This window comes from Argentina anserina, chromosome 2 (assembly GCF_933775445.1).
Source record: "Argentina anserina chromosome 2, drPotAnse1.1, whole genome shotgun sequence".
In the NCBI taxonomy this organism is placed as follows: Eukaryota; Viridiplantae; Streptophyta; class Magnoliopsida; order Rosales; family Rosaceae; genus Argentina; species Argentina anserina.
Window position 1 is genome coordinate 9227149 of NC_065873.1, and position 13538 is coordinate 9240686.

The 13538-nt window shown below is 38.4% G+C and overlaps 1 pseudogene; it reads right to left on the reverse strand.

Annotated features, from left to right (window-relative positions):
- LOC126783931 (uncharacterized) overlaps positions 1–12686 on the reverse strand; it is a 147092-nt pseudogene extending 134406 nt beyond the window's left edge.
- Positions 12687–13538: the final 852 nt, after the last annotated feature.

Here is a 13538-nt window from a genome sequence, read left to right on the forward strand (position 1 = left end):
GACGGTGCATACATCTGCATCTAGGGGCGGATCCAGCCCATGTGAGATTTCAGTCCAGAAAAAAAAATCCAACCCTCTATTAAAAAAAAATTAAACCAATCGATTGTACGAAGTCTCTCTCACTCTCTCAGACGTCTTTCTTCTGTTCTTCAGCTCTTCCCTCTACTCTACTACTTTTCTTTTAAATCATTGATGCCCGTCACCACCACGATTCTATTAAAAAAAAAATTAAACCAATCGATTGGACGAAGTCTCTTTCTCTCAGACGTCTTTCTTCTGTTCTTCAGCTCTTCCCTCTACTCGACTACTTTTCTTTTAAATAATTGAAGCCCGTCACCACCACTCCCTGCCGCCACGTTGCCGAAGGCCTGACCGCCTGAAGTTCTCTCTGCTCTCATCTACACTTCTACCGTTCTACTGTAGAACGACATGTTTAGTTTTTTTCCAATTCTCCTCTAAGTTTTTTTAAAAATTGAATCGGATACTGATTAAAATAATTAGATACTGATTATCAAATGATTAGATACTGAAATTTAGTGGGTATATGAGTTTTTTCACTTTGTTGGTTAAACAGATCTTATTGGAAATTTGGAATATGATTATATGAAATTGGGTGTTAGTATATTAGTCTTGTTACTGTCTTACTGAATGTCTAAATGAGATTATGATCAGAGATTGAGTATTTTATTTGCTTATTTGGGTTTGTTAAGATTGTAAGGAATTAGTGTAGGTATATGAGTGTATTAGTTAAACTATCGATTTAGAATTATTGGAAATTTGGTGGTATGTTAGAGAATGGTCGAATGAGAGATTGAGTATCTGCCTATTTATGTTTGTTTGTTAATTAAGAACTTAAGATTATAGAGAATTGTAGGAATATTTAGGTTTAATTGACCTTTAATTCTATGAACTTCATACACTCTATGTTGTAAACCTGGAAAAAAAAATTTGTGGCCTTCGGCCAAAGTTGTAGTTCACTGCATAAAATCCTATGTCTACCCTTGAAATTAGCCCATGTGATATTTCAATCCTGGATCTGCCACTGTTTCCATCTGAGAATTTATGTATATATATATGTTGGTCAATAAAAATGGATATATTGATATACTGAAATGAGTTAATATCCCACCGCACGAAAACGAAGACATATCCTAAAATGAGTGTAGGCTTCTTATCATGGGCAGTCTTCCCACCCAAGCCTCCTCATCTCTCCCGCCACACTCTTTTTGACGTACCCACCACCACCACAATGGCAATTCCTCCTCCTCCTCCTTACCCGGTGGCTGCTGCTTCTTCTTCTTGGGCAATGCTGCCAGTAATAGTACTACCATTCTGATAGAGTACGTGGGTGGTGGAGGTGGGATGTGGGAGATGATGATCTTGTGCTTCTCTTCCATCACATAGAGTACGCATGCAAGAGAATCGCTGCTCTCGTCGCCTCTCCTTACGGTTATTCTACTACCCTTTCCAAACCCATTTCAGTTCCCACTTCTGTTGACCGAGATGCACCCAAGCCCCTCGACATTGTTTCGATCTGTCACTCTGTCGTCTCTTCTTCTCTCCTTGTCTTCCTTCTCTTGATTTCGTTTCATCTCACACAGGTTAAGTTAGTACAATATCATCTTCACTTTGACATCTGAATTTTATTAGCAGCGTCATGGTGAATAGTTTCTTTGGTCTTCTATAGGATATGCTGATGTTTCTCGTATCAGGTTTATAAAATAATTCTTTTCCAGCAATCAGTTATGATTGGAGATTGAAAACTTTTTGTAAATTTGCTTGTTAGTGGTTACATAATTTGTTCCCCACTTTCTAGTTTTGCTTTTTGTTGATATATGTTTGTATTCCTAAGAAAACGCAATAAGTAAATAGGTAGAACCAGGGGCGGACCTAAGTACATGAGAGAGTGAACTTAAGCCCACCCAGATTTATAGTGGCAAAAAAAAAAACCAGCTATTGGACTTCAAAAAAAAAATACTCCTACTTAACGTACTCGTAATCTGCTATAGATTTGTTGTTCTAATTCATTTCCACTATTTCTATTAATTTCTAGTTTTCTCCTTCTTAAATCATATAAAAAACTTAAGAACTCCCCTATATTGAATTTGAAATTGCAAAGAAAATTTTATTGGGTTTTCTAACTTGCCATTGATGTTCAAATATCCTTCAATTTTTATATTTAAGGACTTATTCCTGTTTATTTGAAGTTCATATACTCAATATGGTTGTAAACCTATAATTGAGAAAAAAAATTTTGACCTTCGGCCAAAATTCAAGTCCACCCCCTATTCGGATCCTAGGTCCGCCACTGGGTAGAACTCGGTTGTTTCACTGGTAGTACACTTATTTTTCAAATATCTTTTCCATTTCTATTGGAGGTTTAATCCAATAAGCCTTTATGTTGGTGTTTTCCTTAGGTGTGGTTAATTGAGGAGTGGCTCACTAATCAGAAAAATTAAAATGCAGTGAGATTTCAACTTCTCCTGCAGTTATGGTTTTTAGACATAGAACTTGATATGAAGGTGCTAATCGATTGTTCCTAAACGTCGTGTCAGACATGACAATACCAATCAAGAAACTTGTTAGTGTTTTTCTGTTTACCACTTATTGATAATTTATACTACAGACACCCGTTATGGATCGTAAAACTTGTGAGTTTTCTGTTAGTAATGATTTAATTTTGCAATATGTATTCAAATGAGTCCCCGAGGATTCCAGGTGGTTCAGCTGGTAAATTCTCTGTTACAGTGCAAGAGGTCTACGTTCAAATTAATCATTTTCTTCTTCATTTTTGAAGGATTTTATTAAAAAAAATTGGAGGATTTCTAGATTTTCTCGTCTTGGGGTTGGGAAGAGTCGGAGTCATTTTCTGAGTGATTTAAAAACATCAAAACAACTGCTGGGGCTAGAGCACCTATTCTGTCTCAATTTGTTAGTTCTCATATTACTTGCCTTCTTGTAACCTAGAGCATCTTTCCAGTAAATGATGGAAAAAAAGAACAAACATTTCTCATTGGTTGAACTTTCTTGTCTGCATAATTGATAAAAGCACTTTGTGCGATGTTCTTAACATGATTTTACCCCCATTTGTACTTTACTTAGCCTTTATTGTTGTACTATTGGGTCATGGAGTCATAGTACGAGTCTTGGGCGGTTTTGGATGCATTTTTTGTGCTTAAACGAGTTGAAAACAAAGAATTGGTCTAGAGTGCTAGTTTGAGTAGGAATCCTTATAGGACTAGGAAACCTAGTTGGATTAGGAGTTAATAGGAGCACTTTGTGCTACGTTCTTAGTATGTTTTTACCTCCATTTGTGTTTTGCTTAGCCATTATTGTTGTAATATCGAGTCATTGAGTCGCAATATGAGTCTTGGACAGTTATGGATGTGTCTTTGTGCTTAAACGAGTTAAAAACGAAGAATTGGTCTAGAGTCCTTGTTTGAGTATGAATCCTTATAGGACTAGGAAACCTAGTTGAATTAGGAGTCTTCATCTTTCTACGTTTTGGTCGCATTGGAGATATCCCTGTTTGCACTAGGAATCCTTGTTAGACTAGGAAACATACCATTTGGGAGAGTCCTACTTGAACTCAAACTCTTATTACGAAACATTCCTAAATGAACTTTTCTGTTCTAGTAAGTTTCCTTTTTGCAAATTAGAAACTTTCCTAATCTAGTTGAGCTCATCTATCACATGTGTCTTTTTAAGACAACAATTGTCTAGATTAAGACATGATTTTCGAATGAATTATCTCTTACTTATGTTTTTCTTTTCTTATTTTCAGACTTAAGAGATAATTGCAAGGAATAAAGAAGAACAATGCCGTGCAAGACCCTTGAGGATTTGTAGGAGTCCAAGCCGTGCAAAATGAGACTTGATGGGATAAGGCACGGCAAAGCTTGTGAAGGAAGTAGAGGAAATCAAAGAGGCCGTGCACTACATGGAGAGCTAACTCACGGATTGAGAAGTAGAGATAAACAAGGAGTTGCCATCCATATCCAAGGAGAAGAAGGAGATGCCATGCCTACCATTCAGCAAAGCATAAGGATTCTTTGCCGTGTCATTTAAATCAGATTTTCAAGGAGTTTCAGCTGTGTATACATGAGATAAAGGAGGAGATAAGAGCTAAATTACTCCAAGGAACTAGGAGAGCCATTCAATTCCATCATGGCAGCAAGATCACAACCGTGCATACATGACCAAACCGTGTAGCCTCCCCTCCTTCCTCTATATATATAAGGCACGGCATTCCTTCACAAAAGACATGACCATTCTCTCACAACGCTAGGCCGAACCTTTGTCAAAATACATCCAGAAAATTCAAGCCAAAAACTTCATCCATCACCACCATAGACATGCCATCTACTCCCTCTTCAACAACCGAATTCATCATCTTGCTGAATCCTAGAAGGTTTCTAATGTGTGATTCATCTATGGCTTATAATTTTTATTTTGTTTTTCTGAAATTTTCGAATTCATTGTATGAGATATTGGATGATCTTTTTGGTTATATATATGAAGAACATATTTTCAGACTTATTTGACTTTATGTTTTGATTGTATGAATTCATGAATGTGTATGTATGCCGTGTGTTATGACTTAGGGAAGTAGGTTTCCAAATTATTTTTTAGGTTTTATTTCAATTAATTCCATGAACTTGTACATCTAAATCAATACTTGAGAAAGCCAAGGCCATCGTTCTACTAAGGTTGCGATTTCATTTACCAAAGTGTTCTTTAATTGAGTATGCGCTTCATGTTTCAATTATTGGTACTTGTATAGGGCTATGATAGTTCTAAGAATTTGCATGCTTAATCAAGATGAGTGACACCATGCTTGCTTACATGTCTCTAATTCGGCTTAATGTGTTTATGTGCTACTTTATTGTTTAACTAGTACGCTTCGTTATGTTGAACTCTTTTTAGCATATGTTTAAGATTGAACGCTTCGTTGATTCTAAATAATTAAGAAGTCTTAACGATTAGATGAACCGCTTTGGACTCTAATTAGAATTGGAATTGAAATGTACTAAGAAAGAATCGAAAATTGATGCTGCCTATAAGTTGTTTTATGCGTGTCATTGATAGAGCGTTCGTTTAGAACGTCTATAAAATACCCTGAAAAACATCATCGTTAGTATAGAATAAGCAGGGATCGTTCAGTCCGGGGAATCAAAAGGGCCTCAACACTTATCATGTTATTGGGGGATTTGAGTTAGATTCTAAAACGACAACTTAAAATAAATCATAAATTACTTATATACAATTGATCAACCATTCATCACATAACCAAAACACGAATTTCACTCAAGAAACATGTATAACACGTATAGATCAACATATAGGCAGCAAGTATTTTCGATTATATCTAAGTCCATTTCAATTCCAATTCTAATTAGAGTCCGAAGCGGTTCATCTAATCGTTAAGACTTCTTAATCATTTAGAATCAACGAAGCGTTCAATCCTAAACATATGCTAAAGAGGGTTCAACATAACGAAGCGTACTAGTTAAACAACAAAGTAGCACATAAGCACATTAAGTCGAATTGAAACATGTTACACAAGCATGGCGTCACTCATCTTGATTAAACATGCAAATCCCTAGAACTATCACAACCCTAAACAAGTATCAATTATTGAAACACGAAGCGCATATTCAATCGAAGAATACTTTGGTGAATGAAATCGCAACCTTAGGAGAACCATGGCCTTGGCTTCCTCAAGCATTGATTTAGATGCACAAGTTCAAGGAATAAATCAAAATAAAACCTAAAACCAATTCGAAAACCTACTGCCCCTATTCATCTAGCACGGCATACATACATATTTCAATGAATTCATACAATCAAAACATAAAACCAAAGAAGTCTGAATTTATGCTCTTCATATATAAAACCGAAAATCACATCCAAGAATTCATACAATGAAATCGAAAATTGCAGAAAACCAAAAGAAAAATTACAAGCCATGGGTGAATCACACATTAGAAACCTTCTAGGATGAAGCAAGGATGATTCGGATTTGGATGAGGAGGAAGATGAGCACGGTTTTGTGGTGATGGATGAAGATTTTGTGGCTTGAATTTTCTGGATGTGTTTGGGCAGCAATTCGGCTGTGTTTGTGGGAGAATGGAGATGAAAACTATGAAGGGAGGCCGAGCTATATATAGAGGAAGGAGGAGAGGAGGCTGCTAGGGTTTAGGATGGGCTGATCCATGTATGCACGGCTGGGATTTCTTCTCCTTAATTGGATCGAATGGCTCTCCTTGTTTTCCTTATAGAACAAGCTCTTATCTCCTTGATTCTCTCATGGGCTGCACGGCATGGGCTCCTTTTTAGTTGCTGAATTGATAAGGCACGGCTGAACACCTCTTCCCCTTGTATAACTCGGATTTGAACTCCTTCTTTATCTCTTTGAATTATCTCTTCAATTCTGAAATTAAGAAAAGAAAATCAATAGTAAGAGATAATGTATTTCGAAAATCATGTCCTAATCTAGACATTAGTTGTCTTAAAAAGACACATGTAATAGATGAGCTCAACTAGATTAGGAAAGTTTCTAATTTGCAAAAAGGAAACTTACTAGAATAAGTAAGTTACTAGAACAAGGAAAGTTCATTTAGGAAAGTTTCGTAATAAGAGTTCGAGTTCAAGTAGGACATTCCAAAATGGTACGTTTCCTAGTCTAACAAGGATTCCTAATGCAAACATGACTCTCAAGATATCGCCAATGCGACCAAAACGAAGAAAGATGAAGACTCCTAATTCAACTAGGTTTCCTAGTCCTATAAGGATTCCTACTCAAACTAGGACTCTAGACCAATTCTTCGTTTTTAACTCGTTTAAGCACAAAAACACATCCATAACCATCCAAGACTCCTATTGTGACTCAATGACTCGATATTACAACAATAAGGGTTAAGCAAAGTATAAATGGAGGTAAAAACATATTAAGAACGTAGCACAAAGTGCTCCTATCAACTACCCCACACTTGGCTTTTGCTAGTCCCTTAGCAAAACAAAACAAAAGTACACAAAACACTATTGCCCCTAAATGATTGTCTCTGAATCTCAAAACACATAGCTTTCAAGTTTAAGCATTTGAATGTAAGCACATAAATTCCAAGTTTCATAAACATGTTTCATAGTATGAATAAGTAAGAAATGAGACAATAGGCACATAACATGTTTAGTCAATCCAATCCTCCTCACAAGGCATACTCTCTTCTTTTCACTCAGATTCATGGTTATGATTCACACACAAGTATATGCAAGAGAAAGGATAATAAAGCATCAAATAGCCTGCATATTTCATCAAATGAAAGCACTTTGTGAATAACAAAAGGAAAACCTCATTTAACAACTAAGTGCACAAATGGACCAAAACCATATGCTCAACTCTTGTGATCGTCTCCACAAACCAAGATTTGCTCATTTTAAGAATCATTAGGATCATTTGATAAGGGTGAATGGTTAGGCTTAGCTAAAGGCATGGAATATCAAGGAATCACAAAGGTAATCCTATAGACTTAGCAGAGTAAACACCATCCTTATGACACCACACACCATCAATGGCCAAATATAACAAGTTGGGCCCAAACATCATTTTAACCACAAAGTGAACATGGACAAAGGTCCAATAAACATTTTTAGACCTTCAATTCAACTCAACTCCAAATCACAAATGGAAGACAACATCTTTTCTTTCCTTTTCATGTATTGCCGATCTCATCATTTTTTTTCATTCATCATCATTTTTTCCTTTTCTTTTTTTCGGCATTTGCTTAAAAGCTTGTTCATATTTTCTGTTCTCATGTCTTCCACCCCACACTTATTTCATGCATCATCACAACATCATCTCAAAAATAGTTCTGCCAAGTCTATAGGACAAGGTAGAGATAACTATACTAAGCATGGAGATAATATAGGTGATGAAGAAAAGGCTCAATGTAGGCTCAAATGAGGTTCAACTAAGGGGTCCCAAACAGGGCACATATAGGGATACATGGCTGTTTGGCTAAAGTGGTGGTAATCCTAGAAATGATTCATAAATCCCTTTCAAAATCAGAGCATTTTATGACTTAAAAGTTTCAACAATCACAAAAGATGAGTTCTAGTAAATTCTAGAGTCCATTAAAAGCTATGGCACATAGTCATTGAATATGCAAAGAATAATGAGGTTCACAAAACAACCACGAAATTTCATATTATCACTCAAGAAGAAAGCATATATAGGCTCAAAACTCACAGGTTGTTATGGACTTAAACTAACCAAACATGTATGTCATATTACATTCAATCAAAATCTCACATGTTCATACCAAATCCACATTATCAATGAAACTTACAATTCAATTCTTATGTAATGCAAAACCATCATCTATGCATTTAGAGACACAATCATCCTAGACTTTAGGGGCATCCTAAGACTCAAAATAACACATTTTTTTCGAATTTTCTAACATTTTTTCGAATTTTTTCTTTCTTTTTTCGTTTTTTAACATGAAATCAAAGCAAAAATCAGCAAACAATGATCATGCAACCCTACCCCACACTTAGAAAATTACATTGTCCTCAATGTAAGCTCAATAATCAGAATGTAATTCATAAGTAGAGAATAAGATCACACATCAATACATATACAATTCAACCATAAGAGTGAAGGGATAAGAAAATGCAAACTCCCGTAGACGACTCCTCCACAGGTACGGTTGAAATGGGTTGCCTCCCATGCAGCGCTTGAGTTTTAAAGTCTCTCAGCCTAGACTCTCTCATGCTCATACATCTTTTGGCGCATCTCTCACACTCGTCTCCTCATACGTGTGCTCCTCAAAAGGTTCATAGTAGGGCTTAAGTCGATGCCCATTCACCTTGAATGTCTGACCTGTTTTGTCACTCTTAATTTCAATAGCACCATGAGCAAACACATTAGTAACAACAAATGGACCAACCCAACGAGAACGTAATTTTCCAGGAAAAAGTTTAAGTCTAGAGTGGAATAAAAGAACTTTTTGACCAACTACAAACTCTTTCCCACGAATCATCTTGTCATGATAGGCTCTCGTTTTCTCCTTGTAAATCCATGCAGCATCATAGGCGTCATTTTGTATCTCCTCAAGCTCATTGAGCTGCAATTTCCTATGAAGACCAGCTGCATCCTTGTCCATGTTGAATGTCTTCACCGCCCACCATGCTCTGTGCTCTAACTCCACTGGAAGGTGACATGCCTTCCCATACACCAATCTAAATGGTGACATCCCAATAGGCGTCTTGTACGCAGTCCTATAGGCCTATAATGCATCATCTAATCGATCACTCCAATCCTTCCTTGTTGGACCTACAGTTTTCTCCAGAATTCCCTTGATCTCTCTGTTGGACACTTCTGCCATGCCACTTGTTTGAGGATGATATGGTGTCGAAACCTTGTGGGTTACTCCATACTTCTTAAGCAATGCCTCAATAGTCCGGTTGCAGAAATGAGAACCTCCATCACTTATCAAAACTCTCGGTACTCCAAACCTGCAAAATATGTTAGTTCTCAAGAAACCTGCAACCACTTTCGAATCATTAGTTCGGGTGGCCTTTGCTTCCACCCACTTCGACACATAATCAACAGCTAACAAGATATACAAGAAACCTCTAGATGAAGGAAATGGACCCATGAAATCAATGCCCCACACATCAAAAATTTCGACAATTATAATGGGGGATAAGGGCATTTGATCTCTCTTACCAATATTACCAGTCCGTTGACACCTATCACAAGAAACACAAAACAAATATGCATCCTTGAAAATAGAAGGCCAATAGAAACCACATTCCAACACCTTTAAAGCTGTTCTACGAGGCCCAAAATGACCTCCACATGCCTCACTATGACAGAAGTTAAGAATCGACCTATGCTCATTCTCTGGGATACATCTCCTAATGACTTGATCACTACATTGTTTCCATAAATACGGTTCATCCCAAATATAGTATCTAGCCATTTTCTTCAATTTAGCCTTATTAGTATGCGAAAGTGTACTAGGAAAATCCTTAGTAACTAAATAATTGACAATATCGGCATACCAAGGCACACTTACCTCTATCCCAAAGAGTTGCTCATCTGGGAAAGTCTCACGTAGTGGCTCTCTTTCCTCATCTCGCACGATCCTACTCAAATGATCAGCCACCACATTCTCACTTCCCTTCTTGTCTCGAATCTCAAGGTCAAACTCTTGAATCAATAGAATCCATCGGATCAATCTGGGCTTAGCATCCTTCTTTGTCATCAAATACCTTAAGGCTGCATGGTCAGAATACACAACAACTTTAGAATGCAAAAGATATGATCGAAATTTGTCTAAAGCAAATATCACAGCCAAAAGTTCTTTTTCCGTAGTCGAATAATTCATCTGGGCCTCATTAAGAGTCCTAGACGCATAGTAGATCACTACGGGCTTCTTTTCTCTTCTTTGGCCCAACACCGCCCCAACGGCATAATCCGAAGCATCGCACATCAACTCAAAGGGCAGGTTCCAATCCGGAGGACAAATGATGGGTGCACTAGTCAACAACTCCTTCAACTTCACAAACGCTTTTTCACATGCATCATCCCATATGAACGGCATATCCTTCTGCAATAGGGCACACATAGGTCTCGCCACCATGGAAAAATCCTTGATGAATCTCCTATAAAATCCTGCATGACCAAGGAAAGAACGAACCTCTCTCACAGTTGTGGGAGAGGGTAAGTGATGCACAATATCAACCTTAGCCTTGTCTACCTGAATACCCTTAGCAGATACAATATGTCCCAAAACTATCCCTTGATTAACCATGAAGTGGCATTTTTCCCAATTAAGCACAAGGTTAGTTTCTACACACCTTTTCAATATTAACTCTAAATTCTCTAAACATGCATCAAAGTTTTTACCATAAACACTAAAGTCATCCATAAAAACTTCAATGATATTTTCGATAAAGTCAGAGAAAATAGCAAGCATACATCGCTGAAACGTACCTGGTGCGTTGCACAACCCAAAGGGCATGCGTCGATATGCAAAAGTGCCAAATGGACATGTAAATGTCGTTTTCTCTTGATCTTCCGGATGAATGCATATCTGGTTGTAGCCACTATACCCATCTAGAAAACAAAAGAACTCGTGCCCGGCTAATCTTTCCAACATCTGGTCCATGAACGGCAAAGGCATGTGATCCTTGCGTGTTGTAGCATTCAGCTTCCTATAATCAATGCACATCCTATGACCGGTCACCAATCTCTGGGGTACTAACTCATTCGCCTCATTTTTCACAACAGTCACCCCACTCTTCTTAGGCACAACTTGCACTGGTGAAATCCACCGACTGTCCGAGATGGGATAGATCACTCCACAATCAAGCAGCTTGATCACCTCATCTTTCACAATTTTCATCATTGGTGGGTGCAATCTCCTTTGAGCATCACGTGTAGGCTTGGCGCCATCCTCTAATAGTATCCTATGAACACAAGTTGTAGGGCTGATTCCCTTGATATCCGCCAAAGTCCATCCAATAGCGGTCTTGTTCCTCTTAAGCACATCAATCAATCTAGCTTCCTGCTGCTCACTCAGCGTTGATGACACAATAACTGGTAGAGTATCATCCTTTCCAAGGTACACATACTTCAAATGATCTGGAAGCTGCTTCAAATCTAACTTTGGGGCCTGAACCACAGATGGTAACAATTTGTTAGTGGAAATGGGAATTGACAAGAAAGAGGGATACCTTTTGAACGGTTGAGCTTCAAGCTCACAAAGAATTTCGAAAATCTTGGGCTCAAGATCAGCCCACTCCTCTATTGGGACACGGTCCCCATGCTTGTCAAATCCGGCCCCTTGCTCCATAGCTAATTGCTATGCTTCCAACATTTCTGACATAACCTGTGCAATAGATTCAACAACATCAATAGCAAAGCACGAGTTAAGGTCAGAAACTGGGTATTTCATTGCCTCAAAAACATTGAAACTGATAACATCTCCATCAAATTCCATTGATAAACTCCCATTGGCCACATCGATGCATGTCCTAGCAGTTCTCATGAACGGTCTCCCCAAAAGCAGTGGAGTTGTCTCCAAGGGTGATACCTCCATGTCTAGCACATAAAAATCTGCAGGGAAACTAAGGTGACTAACCTGCACAAGGACATCCTCAACATACCCCTTAGGGTACTTGTTAGATCGATCAGCTAATTGAATAATCACGTTATCATTCTTTAAAGGTCCTAATCCTAGTGATTGATAAACATTATATGGCATAACATTTATTGAAGCACCTAGATCAAGCATAACATTGTTAAATAACGTGTTACCAATTTTGCATGGGACGGAGAAACTTCCGGGGTCCTTCATCTTAGGGGATAGCTTCCTTTGGATGACAGCTGAAACTGTCTCATTCATTTTCACTACCTTCTCCTCCCTAGTCTTCCTTCTTGAAGTGCAAAGCTCCTTAAGAAATTTCGCATACTTGGGAATTTGCTTGATGCACTCCAACAAAGGAAGGTTAACTTCCACCTTCCTAAAGACTTCCAATACCTCCTCATCTGATTTATCCTTCTTGCTCTTTGCAAACCTAGAAGGGAAAGGTACACACGAAACAGGATTAGTCTTAACTAAATCACTTGAGTTAGGAATTGTACCTTTGGGTGCATCATGGGGCGGCACCATCTCCTTCTTGGAGGTAGCTGGATCCTTCTCCAAGTCCATCATCATAGGAATTTCGTCACTTTTATGGTCATGGGCTGTATGGGCCTTTTTTGCAACATTTGGGCTCTCCTTTAGCTCAAGCCCACTCCTTGTTAGGATAGCTTGGGCTTGCTCATTTCTTGGGTTGGGTATGACACCACTAGGCAGCTTCCCTTGCTCAGAAAATCGGCCCATGAAGTCCACTACTTGGCCCATATGCGTTTTCAGCTCCGCAATGTCCTTGCTATTTGCTTGTTGACCCACAACCAAAGTTTGAGTAACGGTATTCAACTGACTTTGCCCGGCAGCTAATGATTTCAACAATTCATCATAATTAGGAGTAGCAGCCACGTTTGGAGGTGGTACATTGAGTAGTGGAGCTTGTGGTCTAAACAAACCACCCGGACGAAGCCCAAATTGCATTTGATTCTGATGTGGCCTTAGTACATTTTCATTGTTGGACCACCGAAAGTTAGGATGATCACGTAGGCCAGGATTGTAGGTATTTGAATATGGGTTGTACCTCTGACCTCCTTGATAACCAAGGGCATTGACTTCTTCATACCCTCCATTAGATGCAACTTGAGGACACTGATCAGTAGGGTGCCCCTCCGTACATATCCCACAGACTTGAGCTTCACTAGACTTCATGAAATGGCTCATCATCTTGGACAACTTGTCGACCTTGTCCTCTAGAGCAGAGTTCGAACTGGAGTGAGTCTCGTGCACCTGCCTTGTAGCACTTGCAGATGTCCCAAACTGTTGGTTGTTCATTGCTCTCTTCTCCAAAAGATCTTTTGCCATGACATTGCTCTTGTCCAAGAACGAACCACC